Raw genomic sequence first — 15,730 nt, forward strand, 5'->3', positions numbered from 1 at the left:
TAGGGATTTTTGTCTGCTTTGCTCACACTTTGTCCTTAATGCTGAAAATAGTGACTGGCATGTAGGTGTCCAATAAAAATACTTATTGAGTGAATAACAGCAGAATCTGTTGCAAACTGCAGCCCTAAATAGGAATACCTTGTGTTTAAAATAATTTTCATTCAGAAGACTTTTTTACTGTCATGACATTTCTTTGATATTCTTATTTTAGAGTCAGAAGAAAGAAACTTCAGGGTTACCCCACACCTGTTCAATAATAAACTTCTAGGTTACAATAGTTGCAAACTGAAATGCCATCAGGATTTAGGCGGTTAGATAAATGCGTGAAGCGCCATTAAGGAGTGACAAATAGTTGAGTTCATGTACTCTTCTACTTAAAGGCATTCAGCTTTGAAAAACAAATGTAAACATAGCCCTGTCGGAAGAAAACCTGTCTACCTGTGGTTTCAAAGGCCCACTTTGGCTGTTAGTTTGTGGTCAATAGGACCATGAAGACATTTTTCTAAGTCATGCTGTTTTTTCTACCTCTTTCCAACTATAAACTCAGGCTTGGGTATGTGCCTAATTCCACATCAGGACAGGAATACTCAACTGATCAAATCTAATTACATTTGCTTCCCAACTAAATTGTATATCACCTTCCCCTCTTGTGAGGGAAATGGCCCCTCTTGGGTCCTCAGGATCTGATTATTGCAAACCTAATTGATTTGCAACATTTCATTAATAAAGTTAACTAAAACTAATTATACATATTGAATAAGAGTTTCCTGTGAAATGAATTATTCTATTTAGCTTAAGGGTTCTTAATTGTCAGAATAAATTGCTGAGAAGGATTGCAGCATTACTTTCTCTTGAGATATATATATATATATACATATATATATACGTGTATATATATATGTATATATATATATATATACATATATATACATATATGTATATATATATGTCAACCAATATGGATTGATGGATGTTTACACCATAGAAACTGATAAAAGAAAAAAAAATTAAATATGAAGGTTAAAGATATCAAAACATACTCCTAAGAAGATAAAAATCACAAAATAGATTACAAATAGATCTCTTCATTTTAAGATGTCAAATTAGGTCTGTTACATTTGTCATATAAAGGAAACTAAAGTCAATTTTTAAATTTATTGACATTTATTATTTTATTCATAGTAAATTTTTCCTTCACTTAATTGGTTCATATTGTATTTCTCACTCTTTAATTCAGATGCTATGTGTCTAATTCATCGATCTAATTAAATCAAAATTCTAGCAGAAATCCAGAGGGAGCCTGTACTAACTACTTCAGTTGCCCCAAACCAAGCAGATGCACTGTGGGCCAATACTTCTCACAGGGCCATTTCCAACGTTCCCTATTTGTTCAGTTGTGTATAGATAAATATGTTCTATGTAAAATGAAGATGAGTGTTCATTAATGGTTTAGAGTTGAATAAAATATGGCTGGGCCATTAGTGTTACAGAATAAACTTCTATATCACATAAGAAGCTATCGTCATCAATGACTCAAATTTGCATTGCTTTCACACTGCCAAAGCAGGTTGGATTTCCTTCTTTGCATTGTTAAGGAAGATACTGAGTTGTTTTATCCTCCTGCTGTGTACACTGACCGCACTGGAGGGACCAAGAGGCAGCAAAATGCCCGTCTTGTTCTTGCTCTTTGGCCTGGAGCATCGCTGAGGAGCCAAGGTTCAGACTCTAGGTCAAAAGACAGCCTTACCCACTGCCTGATTTTATCTACAGTGGCTTTGTTTGCTTTTTATGGTGGCCCATGCTGTGTGCAGAAGTATTTTGGCTTCGCCTGGATAAGAGGAGAAGGAAGGCTGCTCCTGATTGGATTTTGGACTTGCAGTATGACATTGCTCCTGCTGTCTCAGGGATGCCCAGGGAGAGTCCAGTATTTTGTTCCAAATCTGGAAAGATGCCAAAGACCTAGTTCCAGATAACTGGTTACCTTCTGCCAGGTCTGCACTGTACTATTCCATTTCTGAGATATCTTAGATCTTCCTGGAATTAAAAAAAAAATGACTCCTGTACATCCAAATCATCTCAAGAGTCTTAAAAGGAATGACTAGCTAGTTGAAGGGAGAGGATGACAGCACTTTTGGTACTAGTGAAAAGTTCTTCCTGCCAGCAAAACAGAACCTCTAAATTTAGAGGCTAATTCTCTGAGCTCTTTTAATTGTTAAAAGTATTAATAGTAATCCAATTTAAATTAGAATCTCCTACATAGTTGTATGTTGAGCATATCGAGCTGTATTATTTAAACCTAGGAACAATGTTACTGTAGATAAACTGTGTGAATAGTAGGTTATTTGGAGTAAACCTGTTATTCTATAAAGAAAGCTATTTTTTGGTTTATTGGAAAAAAAAAAAAAAAAGCTCCACAAGTGGCTAACCTTTACTTTGCCTTTTTTTCACTGGTAAGACTCGGATTCATATTTAACAGTTCCAAACTGGGTCCAAACTTCTATTATTTATGCTTTCACTGAAAAATGATACTATTAAATCTGTAAAGGGAATATTGGCTGGATATTTATATGCCTTTTTCTCAGCTAGTTATATAGCTATTTCAAATCCTTGATACTTCAATAACTCAAAGATAAGTTTGTTTTTAATTTCTTGCCTTGTGTAACGTACAACCATTAGTCCAGGAACCAAATTTAATTGAACTACTAGGTATAAGTGACTGGAAAGTAATTGAGACTGATGTTAAATAACAGGATTGTATTAGTGGAAAAATCGTGACTAAGAAGTTTAAGAATACACTGTAAAAGGGGGTGATTATATTATTTAAAATGATAAACAAAATATTGTTATCTGTGATACATACAATTTTGAAATCAAAATATTACACATTTCCATAAAAAAAGAGAAAAAGAAGTAAATGATCTAATAGTTATTTTGCTTGGCTTTCCAATTGCTTAAAAAACATAAATCAACTTTAGTTAAGTCAGTATAATTGAGACACATCTATCATTGTAGGAAAAATAAAATCTTACAGAATATCAACAATAAAGAAAAAATATTGGCCTTAAAAATGATCCTACATCTTTTCTAGTTTTTCTTACTTGGAGATGTCAATGATTCAGGTAAAAAAGCCAACAGCCATGTATTAGCTCAACATAATTGTGTATACCACTTTTCACAATTTTTAAGGAAACGAAAACCTCTAACTTTAGAAGAGTACATAAAATATTTAAATAAATATTTAAGTAAAACATTTAATTCCACATATTTTAACAGGCAAATAGGAAAAAGAAAAAGGGGCTTGTGAGAACTAACTATACACCAGATAACCTACAACTGAGAAAACTGAAATTTAAAAAATATTTTAAAATTTCCAAATAAGTATAAGAGAGCACAAAACTTTCTTGCCAAGTAGCAGTGGAAGTCCACTGCATTATTAATAATTTGTTTATGATAGTATTGTCTAATAGAACTTTCCATAGTGATAGAAATGTTCTATATCTTTGCTATTCAATACAGTAGCCACTAATTACATGTGTCTATTGAGAACTTGAAATGTGGCTAGTACAACTGAAGAACTCGGTTTTTAATTTCATTTGTTATAATTAATTTAAATAGCCACATGGGGCAAATGGTTACCAAAAATTTTAAGCCACTGAACATGTTCTTTATTCTATGTCCGAACCAGGTTTTCCCATTTTTCATGAGTAGATTTCAACCTAAATATTTTTGGTTCAATAAAACAAGCTCTGAAATGCTGTTTACACATTACTGGTTTAAATCAATAAGAGATCAAAGTTCTGTAGTTGTAAGTTGGTGAAAGCTTTAAAGTGACAATACAAAGTTCAGAAGGCCCTTAGAAAACACTTTTTGTATTTCAGTATAGTGACCATGGATTGGGATGGGGCCTTGAAGATTCTTTCACAGGAAACCAAAGGCAAAGTTGCTAGTTAGTGGCAGATTTGGTGTGGCATTAGTTCTTTAACAAAAAAAAAACTTCTTAGAATTAAGTATGTTTTGCTCATTCATTTAAACCTTAAAGGTTTGAAAAAGTTTAAAATTTTACACAATGTTTTTGTTCAGTGTTTTCTTATTTGTAAGCAAAATGTCACAGTTATTTGGAAAATTTTGCTACAAATATGGGAATGTTAATCAGAAACCGAGGGGCTTCCAAAATACAGGAGAAGAGAGGATGGTCTAAGAATCATTTCCAGTAGGAACCCCCCGTATTACTGTCCCAATTCTTCTGCTCTAAGGCTGACGGGGTATTACAGACAAAGAGCTCCTTCTGTTCAGTACTCTTAGGATGCAAAAGAAAGCTTCCAGTCTTGGTGTCTTCCTAACTGATTTAATAGATTTTTTTTTTAATTAATTTATTTATTTTTAGCTGTGTTGGGTCTTCGTTTCTGTGCGAGGGCTTTCTCTAGTTGTGGCAAGTGGGGGCCACTCTTCATCGCGGTGCGCGGGCCTCTCACTATCGCGGCCTCTCTTGTTGCGGAGCACAGGCTCCAGACGCGCAGGCTCAGTAGTTGTGGCTCACGGGCCCAGTTGCTCCGCGGCATGTGGGATCTTCCCAGACCAGGGCTCAAACCCGTGTCCCCTGTATTGGCAGGTGGATTCTCAACCACTGCGCCACCAGGGAAGCCCAATTTAATAGATTTTAATGTACGTTTTCCAGAGCTGGATTTTTGCTGGAAACATGCACAGCTCAGCTTCCTAGGTTTAACTAAAAAACCCCTACAGATTTCCAGTGGCAGAACTCCGTAGAATGTTACTATTTTTGTCTCCAAGATTAAAGCGGTCCTAAATAGTTGCCTACCACCACTGTGGAGTGCCTTCCAGCAAGTGTTTCCTACTTGTCAATCAAAAAGACTAGTCGCCTCTAACATATGTAACCCACCACCTATCTTATCTACATTCTACTTTGATAAAGTGCAATCACAACATATCCAGAAGGGGACAAGCTACTCTTTTCATTCTCCTTAGAGGAACTAGGGAGTGTCTCCCCTGTTAAGTTGGGAAGCTGAGGGCTTGTTTTTTGAGCTGAGTTTATGTCAGAAGAAAAAAATCCTGCTAGCCGGGTAAATCCAGGAGTCTTTTTACGAAAAATATCATACAGGCCTATGTGATAGGAGTTGGACCAACAGAGCAGTCTCTAGCTGCCCTCTGAGGTTCTGAGTGTAATGCCCCGCCGTGTGACTCCACAGGACTCACATCTACCAGGGGGTTAAACTGCATGGGGATTAAAGGGTACCTCTATATCCAATTTCAGAGCCCCTTTTCCTATATCTTATTGGAGTAAGAGAGACTTTTGTAAGAATGAGACTCTGAGACATTCGGGTTTTCTGAAGGTGAGCAGGTAGTTTCAAGGTTTATGGTGTTTAGACATATGCCCGCCTCTAGAAGTGAGTGCTGGGGCATCACAGAGCCCCAATTCCCCTTTTGGTGGCTGATGAGACAGCACAGTCATTTCCCTCCTGGCCCTGCTAAAGCCCTAGGTAGCATGGAACGCAATGCTCAGAGCAATCGCCTATGACCATGAGGAGATCCTCGCCAAGGGTTTGCAAATCTCTCACATGGTTTATCATCAATACATGAATATCTTGGTAATTCTGACACTGTTTATATTGAAAATCATATAATATATATGTTTTTAAGCTGTATATTGGAAGGGATGGGGTAAGACTGGAACTTCATTCTTTTCTGCTTCCTCTGTTTCTGTCACCTGACAATGGCATATGTGGCTTTTTGTGCTACCTTCACTGTTGACACGTTAGAGAAAACTACTGACAGATACAACGTTATAGGTGTAAGACATTTACCTGGATGCAGACCTTCTGGGGTGGCTTCAGTGACTTATTCAGATATAACCTCAGCCATTTTAGACCAATTTATCATGTATCAAATCTGGAAAGAAAAAAAAGATTAATGTGATTCACTGAATATGGTCAGATTTTAATTTTCTAATTTATAAAATAAGCATTAACACTACATCTTAAGAAAGCTTTTAAAGGTAATGAAGTCATCTGGTTGATATCAAGAACATATTCTTCCTTATATAGACTTGGGCTCTACTGAGTGGCTGTCTGTCACGGGACCTGGTCCTGTTCCTCCTTATAGTCAACACCTTCCCTCACGCCCGTGTACATGAACACTAGAGAAGGAGAAAAAGAATGTTTCTCGGTCAAAAACAGTGCCATCTTCTAAGGCATTTCTGTAGACATAACTACTAAATATAAGAAATATCCTAATAGATTAGATTTTTACTTGGGAATTTACAGTTAAGCTTTGATATGATTCTAGAGCTTATACAAGTGTTATTGTACCATAATTTTGAAAAAGAATCTTTTAAAAAGATGTTTTCAGTTTTAATCTTTCATTGAAGTAATAGATGCATGTGATATAAGTGTCAACTTACAGAAACATATAAAACAAAAGTACACGTCTCTTAACTCTGTCTCTCCAGATCCACTTCCCAGAGATACTTACTACTAATAGTTTCTTATGTACCCTTCTAGGACTTTAAAAAATGTATATACATGCATATAAATGTGTATATCCATGTTTTTTCATTTTATACATTATATGTTCTGTGCCTTGCTTTCTTTTTTTTTAAACTTAATAATATGCTAGCAGAACTTTCTACATCAGTATACATAAATCTAACTCATTCATTTTAATAGCTATATAGTATTCCATTCATTGCACTGAAATATGATAATTTATTTAACCAGCCCCTATTATGGGCTGTAAGGTCGTTGTTTTTGTTTTGTTTTGTTTTTCCAATTTCCCTTTTTGGATGCTTAAAAAAAAGCCCAATGATCATATTTATACATTTGCATTTTTGTACTTATATGATTATATAGGTAGAATAAGTTCCAAATATAATTGTTGATGCAAATTGTTTATACACTTTTTTTGAAAGGTACTTACAAAATGTCCTCTATAAAGGTTACATGAATTTATGATACCAAAAATCTGGCTTGTATCAAATCTTAAATTTTTTTCTGTCTGATAAGTGAAAAGTATATATTTGTTTTGGTTTGCATTTCTTTAGTTATGAATGAGGTTGAGCTTCTTTTTGTTTTCTTATTTTTTGTAGTCATTTTTCTACTAGTTTGCCCAGTCATGGCCTTTGCTCATTTTTCCATTGGGTTGTTCATTGTTTCTCATTTTAAAGAGCTCATGTTGAAAATTGGCATTTTACATGTAATGTGTGGCAAATAGCTTTCCCAAGTTCCTGTTTATCTTTTGACTTTGTTTATGGTGCTTTTTAATATACAACCATTTCAATTTTTTTTTTTTAATGTAGCCAAATTCATCAATATTTTTCATTATAGATTTGGGGATTTTTTTAAGTAGGAAATTTTTTAAAGTTAAAGAGTTATTCAAGAAGACTGTGTAGAGGTTGCTTTTTTTTTTTTTTTAAACAACAATGTACACCAGCTATTACTATCACATTGTGATACAGGAGATATAGGAGAATTTTGGCATTAGAAGGATCTATTTTTATCCCAATTTTTTGGTGGTTTTGTTGTTATAGCAAAGATTTTCCCATTAGATGATTCTTCCTATAAAATACCACTCTGGTGTAAAATCTGTGGATTCTTGTAAGGCTCTAGTGTACCTTAGGGACAAAAAAAAATAGAGACAGGGCTGACTTGCCAGTATCATTCTCCAGAGGGTTAACAGTAGCGTCTACGATCTGAAATCTAGAGTGAGTTGGAAGGAAAGGAAAAGAAATTCCAAGATAAACAGAAAGTATGAAGTATAATAGAGGTTCATTATAGGAAATTTTGAAAGCACATGCAAAAAAAAAAAGGGGGAAAGAAAAAAGTCACCTTTGATCTTAGCCTTGATCTTAATAATCCTCAAAAGCGTTTAAGATTTGTTATATATTTTTCCTAGTGTTTTTTATCTGTTCCGCAAATATGCAGGCATTTAAAAAATATATCGGTGATTTTACTCACAAATCAGTGCTAATATAACTAAACTATTTTCATTAGAATACCAGTGACCCAAGTAAGACCTTAATGGCAGCTTGACAAGAATCTATCAAACACATACACACACACAGTCTCTTGCTCGATCTATGTTTTATATGTTGCTATATTTACTTGTGATTATCTTTCCTTGTCACTAAATGTTTTAAAATATATTTATATAAAAATATATAATGACTATATAATATTTCATCATGTGGCTTAATGTAATGGGAATTTAAAAGAGTAGATTTGTATTTCTCTCAAAAATCCATTCTGTTAACCCAGTAGATCAAACACTAGGACACATTCAGGAAATCATTACGTAGGAATCACATCAGATTCTTTTCCATTCCTGATAAAGTGGCAGTAATTAACTGTGTGAAGGTTAAGTGCTGGAAGACATCGTGGTACAGTGTGTTTTATGTGAAGTGACATCATTTGAATGGAAAGAGAATTAGATTATTAAAGCTGGGTTAATGGAACATTCTTGTTCTAGCGGCATCCCACATAATTTAGAAGCATGTAAGATGCATTTGAATTGTATAACAATAAGAGTTTGGGTCAAAAAGTGAAGAAAATTGTGTGTGATAATAAAATTGTAAACGTATGAAGTTTACTAGAAGAAATGCTGTGAGATTTTTTTTCAATTTATATAGGAAAAAACCTGGTGCAGATTAAATTCAGCCACAGTCACAGATATTTGGGGTTAGTGAGACAAGCAGGACTGTAAAGGGTCATGAGAGAATCACTAGTACTTTATCATTTATTAGCACTAAGAAACTCTGCCTGCTAATATGCAGGATGTCTCCTGGGCACGAGTTCCCTTGCTACTTGGCTTTATGGCATCGCTGGGTTGATTTCGCCCTCAGCCATAACTTACAAGGTAGACGCTGTACTGTTAGCACTGCTGAAAGTTCTAGATCTAAGCAGCTGGTGAAATTCTGTCTCCTAAGGATGTCCCTTTATCACGGAGAAAATCATGGCTGCTCAGTCCCGTCGACACACCTCTCCTCTCAAACATGATCACAAGGAGCCCAGACTCACCTCAGTCTTTTGACCAACATCAATGAGGCCCTGTCAAAGCAACAGACATTTGACCAGATCCAACTGACAGCTCTCAATCTATACGCATTGGGAGAAATCTTTCAGAGACTAAATCATTTGGGGAGTCGCTGGCTTAAAATAAGTCACCCTTGTTTGCAGAGTGACTGATGAGTAACTATATTCAACTAAAGTTTTGTAAACTATACCTATAGGTAAATAAGTGTTTATATTAAAAGCTGAAAGAGTGATATATAATTTGAGTTGGAAAGATGAACAGTTTATATATGTAGGAAATGTCTTGTTCAATTCAAGAACTTTTAAAAAAAAGTTCATCAGAACACAAAACAGTAGAAAAAAAAAGTAAATTTCAGGTAAGTTATGGGAAAATAGAGATATCAGACCTTAAGTTTTAAATAATGGGCTGTCATAGTTTTCATATTTATTTCCCAACTAAAGAAGGAATTTCTAGAATTCTTCATTATTGCAGTTAAAGGTAAGATGACAGGCAAATGTTAACCAAAATGGAGGACATCTTGTTTTTTTCTATGAGGGAAACAGAACTTGATTTCCAGTTATAACTTTAAATAAATTATCAAATAATTAATTGGCCTTCAAAAGCAGGCAGCCTAGTGTAGAGCAGACAGTGTGGGTGGCGGCTCAGAGCACAGGAATCAACATTTGTGTTTAAATCTTGACTACCAGTTACCACATCTGGGTAAGCTACTTATCTCATTATTACTCAGTATCCCAATCTATAAGATGGGGGTAAGGCAGTGACTATTATATAGGGATATTGTGAGGATTAAATAAAACACAGTATTTAAAGGCTGAATATTGTTTGGCACATTGTATGTGCTCAATAAATGTTAGCTTTATTAAAAATGTTAGTTTATAAAAAAGCCAAGGAAGGAACCTCTAGGTAATCATTCTGAACAAGCCAGAGGTACTGTCCACTTGTGCTTCTTTAGCTTTAATGTGCATTTGAATCATGTGGGGATCTTGTTAAAATGCAGATTGTAATTCAGTGAGTCTGGGTGGGGTCTGAAAGTCTGCATTTCTAATAAGCTTCCAGGTGATGCCCATGGTGCTAGTCTCTGGACCTGGACACTTGAGGTAATTATGGAAGATTGGTTCTAATTTGTAATAGATGTGGTGGTTCTCAATAGGGGGAAATGGGGAAAGGAGGAAAAAGGGAAGTGTAGACAATATGTACAGATTTAAAATGCTCCCCAGGTGATTGTCATATGCTTGCCTTACCTGCTCTCTAAAGCCTGAAGAACCACTGATTTGATATTTCAACCTTTTATTCTTTTTCATTTCTCCTTTTCTTACTGTTTTCTCTACCTTGCCCTTGACATTACAGCTTTAGACTAAAAAAATGGTATTAATACTTAGTTCCTCAATTAGACTAAAGCATCAATTTTAAGTCATTTTATTGTGTGTAATAGGAAGTGGTTTCTCTCTAACATTTCTCTTCTACAATATAGGGATCTGAAAATGTATTTAATGTTTTTCATAGCTTTAGCCAAAAACAAACAGGCGAGAAAGTGACTTGTGGAGCATTTAGTAACAGAATAGGAGGATGCAGTTGGGTGTGGTGCATACAATCAAAGGAGTTATAACCCCATGGGGAAACGAAAGTTGTAGTGGTTATTATGGAAGTGGCTAGAATCAAACAATGTAACCACATTAGACATTCCCCCTAGTCTGAAAGGTAGGAGGGAGGAGGGTTGTTTTTAAATGGCTTCCCACCCCAGTGGCATTGAGATGATTAGAGAGACCCATATCTAAATATGTACTTAGCTTGACCAACATCTCTCTAGGGCAAAGACCATTTTTATACTTCGGTGTGTCCTCAGGGCCTAATATCACTCAGATCCATTGTATTCCCTCTATCTTCTACTACTGTTGATATATTTCACAGATATAATTCTTCATTTTCCAAGGTAGATAAGAGGAGCTTTGACTAATATAAAATGGGAAATAGCCAAAGAAAACTTAGAGGGGAAATTAGCAATCATTAACTCTCTTTAAAAGTGCAGAACCAAATGTGTATTCTCTAGTATTCTTAGTCTGAAGTTCACTAGTCAAAGTACTTTAATTCATTGATCTAAATGAGATTTTAACATCATTTGAAGAACAAAGCAGCTTATATGTATATAAAATGAACAAGAAATCCCATAAAAGTTGACCCAAACTGAATGATTATTAATTCTATGATTTTAAGTTTTAAGGACATCTAGAATTGGGACTTGGAATGTGAAGGCACAATGAGATTATGAAAAATGAAGCATATCTATTTCTTACCCATTTTTCCAACTTGTGTTAGAAAAGTAATTAAATATGAGATTGGCAACACAATTTAAAATATTTTTGAGTATGGGAAGAAAAATCAAACCATTAACGGGCAGATTCTAGACACTTATTTCTACTTAAGACATTTAGCTGATGCACCTATTTAGGAACCAGACAAACAAAAATGAACTCTTCTAAATTGAGCTATAAAAATAATGTATCGATAGTATAAAGCAGTTGTACGGCATTTACAGTATATAGTGCATTCTTTGTTAGTAAAATATTTTGAAAGAAATTTTGGTTTTCATAGTCAAGGGAATTTCTTTCCCTCTGTGATCATCTGCTATCAAGAGAAAGAATCAAAATCAGATAGAAAAACTTTTAATGTTAATACAACCACAGTTAAGAGTCACTTATCATTTTTATGATTGTCATAGATATATATTTCATTTTCTAATCGTCAAATTTGTCATTAACTACCAATTAACAAAACATTTGGCAAATTTATAGCTCTTTAGGTATTTTTTTTGCTGTGACTTATTTTAGATGTATTTTAGAGCTTTAATAGGATAATGGTAGTCATTTGCCAAATCATTTGAATAGTACCTTAAATCCCTATAGATACTCCTAGATTTAAGATGGCTTTGTGTATTAAGCCACTGAAAAGTTGATTTTTAGTAGCTAAAATTCATATCATGATGAAGAATAAAAAATGTAAAGTGATAGCTAAATTAAGGCTGGAAATGGAACAAAATTTACTTTTGCTTATGGGAGCTTTAGTATACTGTTTTAATAAACTTATGTGAAAAGAAACACATGTAATCCAATGACTTCAGGCAATTTTGAAAGAGAAAGTTTATAAGCATTTTGAAGAAAATAATAGTACTTTCCAGTGGTGATGTGTTGGAAAGCTGATTTTTCCAATTTGCTAGACAACATGGGAGAAAAGTGTTCCTAACCCAGCCTTGGATACTTTGTCATATTTTGTTGCTCTGGCTCTTTATTTGTTTATTGCCACAGTCTATCTTCAAGACAGCTTTTTAATTTTCACAACACTTGGATTTACATCAAACTTCTAAATAAATTTCTTAATTTGCTAGCTCACTTGGGAGAATCTCTGGCATTGCTCAGTCATGACTGAGCAGGAAAAGGACCAAGTAAACTAGCGAGCTTGGGGCTAAAGACCAGGAGCCTGTGTCAGACAGCCAAAACATCTAAGTGTGATGGGACTTGATCTTGGTCCCTGTAACAAATTTGAGAGCAAAATACAGCAACTATCAGCTGCATAAAAAGGACAGTGTGACAGCACAGATAAAACTATGGGAGACATGCATCATGCATTTTAACTGTGAGTTTCACACTCCTTCTCAGCTAAGTATTTTACCTGGGCTTTGGGTAAGGAGCAGATTAAATTTTCTTTCATTATTTTCCCTCTAGCATAGGGCAAGCAATTAGTCATAGTAACAACAACAACAGTAATAAGCAGCAGCAACAGCAAAATCACCCCAAATTATATACAGGTATACACACACAATTCTTACCCAAAGTAGGAAAAGAAAAAACGAAGAAGTAAGAAACCTGAACAATTCACAGAGTCACAATTTGAACCGTGAAGCAGGGCAAGAGAGTGATAGGAGAGATGGAAGCTCAGAGCTCTTGGAATGCAGAGCATTGCCAAAGCAACAGTGACTGAAAGACACTTTATAAAACTCAAGGAAGACAAGTCTTCCTTTGGCATCAGTGGAAGAAAACCAGTTTTCTTCCGAGCTGGATGATGGAGCAGTTGATTCAGTTTAAGATCAAAGAAGAACCGAGCTAGAAATCAAGGCCTCATGATGGGCACAAAGAACAATGAAGTCAGGGAAAAAAAGGGGTAAAAAGAGTAGATAACAGACTTGACACTACCAATCATGAAACTTTAACAAATGTTGAGATCTAGCAACTTGGGGCCACTCCCTGAGCCTTAAGCCAGGTTGTAGGAACTGCCAACTCTAATTTGGGGGATGGACACTTGGACCTAATGATTTTCCAGAGCAGATAATTTACCAGGAGAGCTATTTAGACAGTTTTGAGGACCACAGACATGGGCTAAAAGGGTAATTATTTTAGGCTTTTATTTTTTTAAGCAATAGCTAGGAAACAAAAGGAATCAAGGAATTTTATCACTGGAGGGAAACTTACAGGCGGGACCTTGAGGTTCAGAGTTGTGAAATAACTCTAACAGCACATGGCCAGTTAAGTGGGAGTCTCCATTGCCAGCTCTCTGTGCTTCCCTGCTCCTGCACTGTCTTCCAAAAGGGTGGTGGACTCCACCACAGCCCGAGGAAAGATTATCCACGTGGTGGGGCCTTTAGAGCTAGGGAAACACTGCAGGGGACAAGGGAAACAGACAGTTTCCTGTTTTGAGAAGACTTATAAAGGTGTTACTGCTTACGCTAAGGAGAATAAACCTTGGAGACCCAGGATCCTTGGGTGGTAACTACCAAGAGAATCATGTTGGGGATGAGGCACCTTTAAGAGGAGATATAAGTTGCTCAAAAAAGTTATAAAACAGAGCAGCAGGGTGCCAGATTTCCTCCCTGCCTCATTGTTACTTTCTCTTCCAGGAATGACACTAGAAGTAAATGTAGCAGGTCGAAAATGTGACCCCAGGGGAAAGTGGGCACCCAAACGTTCACAAAGAAGAGAGGGCTCCAGAGGGCCACTAGTGGGTGTTTGATTCTTAATGAAGCCATCAGCAAACAAAGATTAGGTAAAGCGGCCCCAGATGGGTTCAATAGCCAGGTCTCTAATGGGGGCCCAAAGTCAGGGAAGGAGATGCTTCTGGAGACGAAGCATCTGGCTCTTTGGAGAGATTGGGCTGGATATTTAAGAGAATTGGAGAATGGGGTGCTAGGTAGAGGGGTGGATGAAGGGAAGGGGCCAGCAAGAGGTTCTGTTCAGTCTTGGAAGCAGAAGAGCTTCTCCTAGAATCCCCCTCAGTTACAAACGTGCCCTGGCCAAGGCTGTGGGGATTGGGGTGTGGAGAAGCCCCGGGTTTTCCCCTCTCCAATTAATTCGATGTGGTTATGCACGGCAATCCGTGCCAAGGACCCACCGATATGGTTTGCAGAGAGGGGTATGGGGGAGGTGAGCCGTGTTGGTGCGAGGCCTGGGAAGGCAGGGGACACTCAACTTCACTTTTAGAAGTGGCACAACTTTTAAATGGACGCCCCGCGGAGTCATACACTCAGGTCACATTTAAAAGACAAGAGTTAGCTAAAAGCGTCGGGAAGAAAGTTTACTTGGCTGCATCCCATTTCTGCAGATTCCTTGCTTGTACTCGATAGAGTTGTGTCAAATCGGAATGAAATTTCTGGGGCGTGCGGCAAACAAGCTCAAATTGTTTCTTCCCAACTCAGACGCCCCTCCTCTGATTTGGGGAAGGGCCTCCAGCTCGGGGTGGGCGCCGGTTGGAACTAAGCTCGCTCTCGCCTTCGTCCCCGGGAGCCTCCCGGCACAGCACCCGCAGTTCACACCTTGGCAGGAAACTGACTACCCTCGCCCCCAGCCCCCAAGCCTGGCGGGGCAGTCCGCGCCACTCACCGCCACTCGGGACGCTGCGCCCACGTCCGGCCGAGCTGGTGGCGCTGGTGCGGGGTGCGCCCTCACTCCCGGGGTCCGCTCGGGTTCCTCCCCATGGATCGCCGCCTCGGGCCGGCAGAGCGGCTAGACTTGCGTCCGCCCAGGCGCTCAGTCGCCCACTGCCTGGCGCCCTTGGCTGACAGGCGCTGGAATCATTCTCTACGAAGGCAGCTACAAATTTATAGCGAGGGGCGTTGCTGCTTCGAGGGTTCCAGGGGCGAGGCTGTGTTTTGAATTCCCTCCTCCTCCGCCCCGCCCGGGAGACCCTCTCGGCCCAACCCCCTTTCCTCTCCAGATGCTGACGGAAGCGGGATGATGCCACAGTCACCCCAGTGTCACTTATTAGATCTGAGAGTACCAGGCCCAGAACCCGGCATCGGGGGAGGGAGTGGAGAGATGGAAGAGAGCTGCGGTTGCAGGAGCAGCTATTCACACCGAGATCATTCCTCTACTTTTTTTTTTTTTAAACTTGGGAAACTTCTAAGGACAAATTAGGGGACTTTCTTTTCCCTGGGAGTAACTCAAACTTTGACAATACCATTGTGGATCATAGATCCATAGATTAATCTCAGGGTTGTTACAGAGTGAATGGGTGGACATTCATTTCCTCCTATCGGACATGCTATTGGAGTTACATTTTTTTTTAAATATAAAAATAGAAAAAGTTAAAAAACAAAGTATGACCAAATATTTAAGGAAGAATTAATATAAATTCTTTATAAATTCCTCCAAAAAAACAAAGGAGGAAGTATCACTTTCCAACTCACACTATGAAGCCGGTATCA

General features: G+C 37.4%; 1 protein-coding gene across 5 annotated transcripts in view; it reads right to left on the reverse strand.

The window, feature by feature from the left end:
• AGTR1 (angiotensin II receptor type 1) overlaps positions 1–15,218 on the reverse strand; it is a 44,135-nt gene extending 28,917 nt beyond the window's left edge. For 3 of the 5 annotated variants that reach the window (XM_059921878.1, XM_059921874.1, XM_059921875.1), the window contains exons 1-2: positions 14,907–15,218; positions 5,820–5,904 (exon numbers count right to left, since the gene is read on the reverse strand). The gene's annotated coding sequence lies outside the window, so the exon portion shown is untranslated. Of the gene's footprint in view, positions 1–1,981; positions 2,035–5,819; positions 5,905–14,906 lie in introns of all 5 variants that reach the window. The other 2 variants (XM_059921876.1, XM_059921877.1) reach the window with 2 other exon arrangements.
• Between the last annotated feature and the right edge of the window lie 512 nt (positions 15,219–15,730).

Source organism: Balaenoptera ricei, chromosome 4 (genome assembly GCF_028023285.1).
Source record: "Balaenoptera ricei isolate mBalRic1 chromosome 4, mBalRic1.hap2, whole genome shotgun sequence".
Taxonomy (NCBI): domain Eukaryota; kingdom Metazoa; phylum Chordata; class Mammalia; order Artiodactyla; family Balaenopteridae; genus Balaenoptera; species Balaenoptera ricei.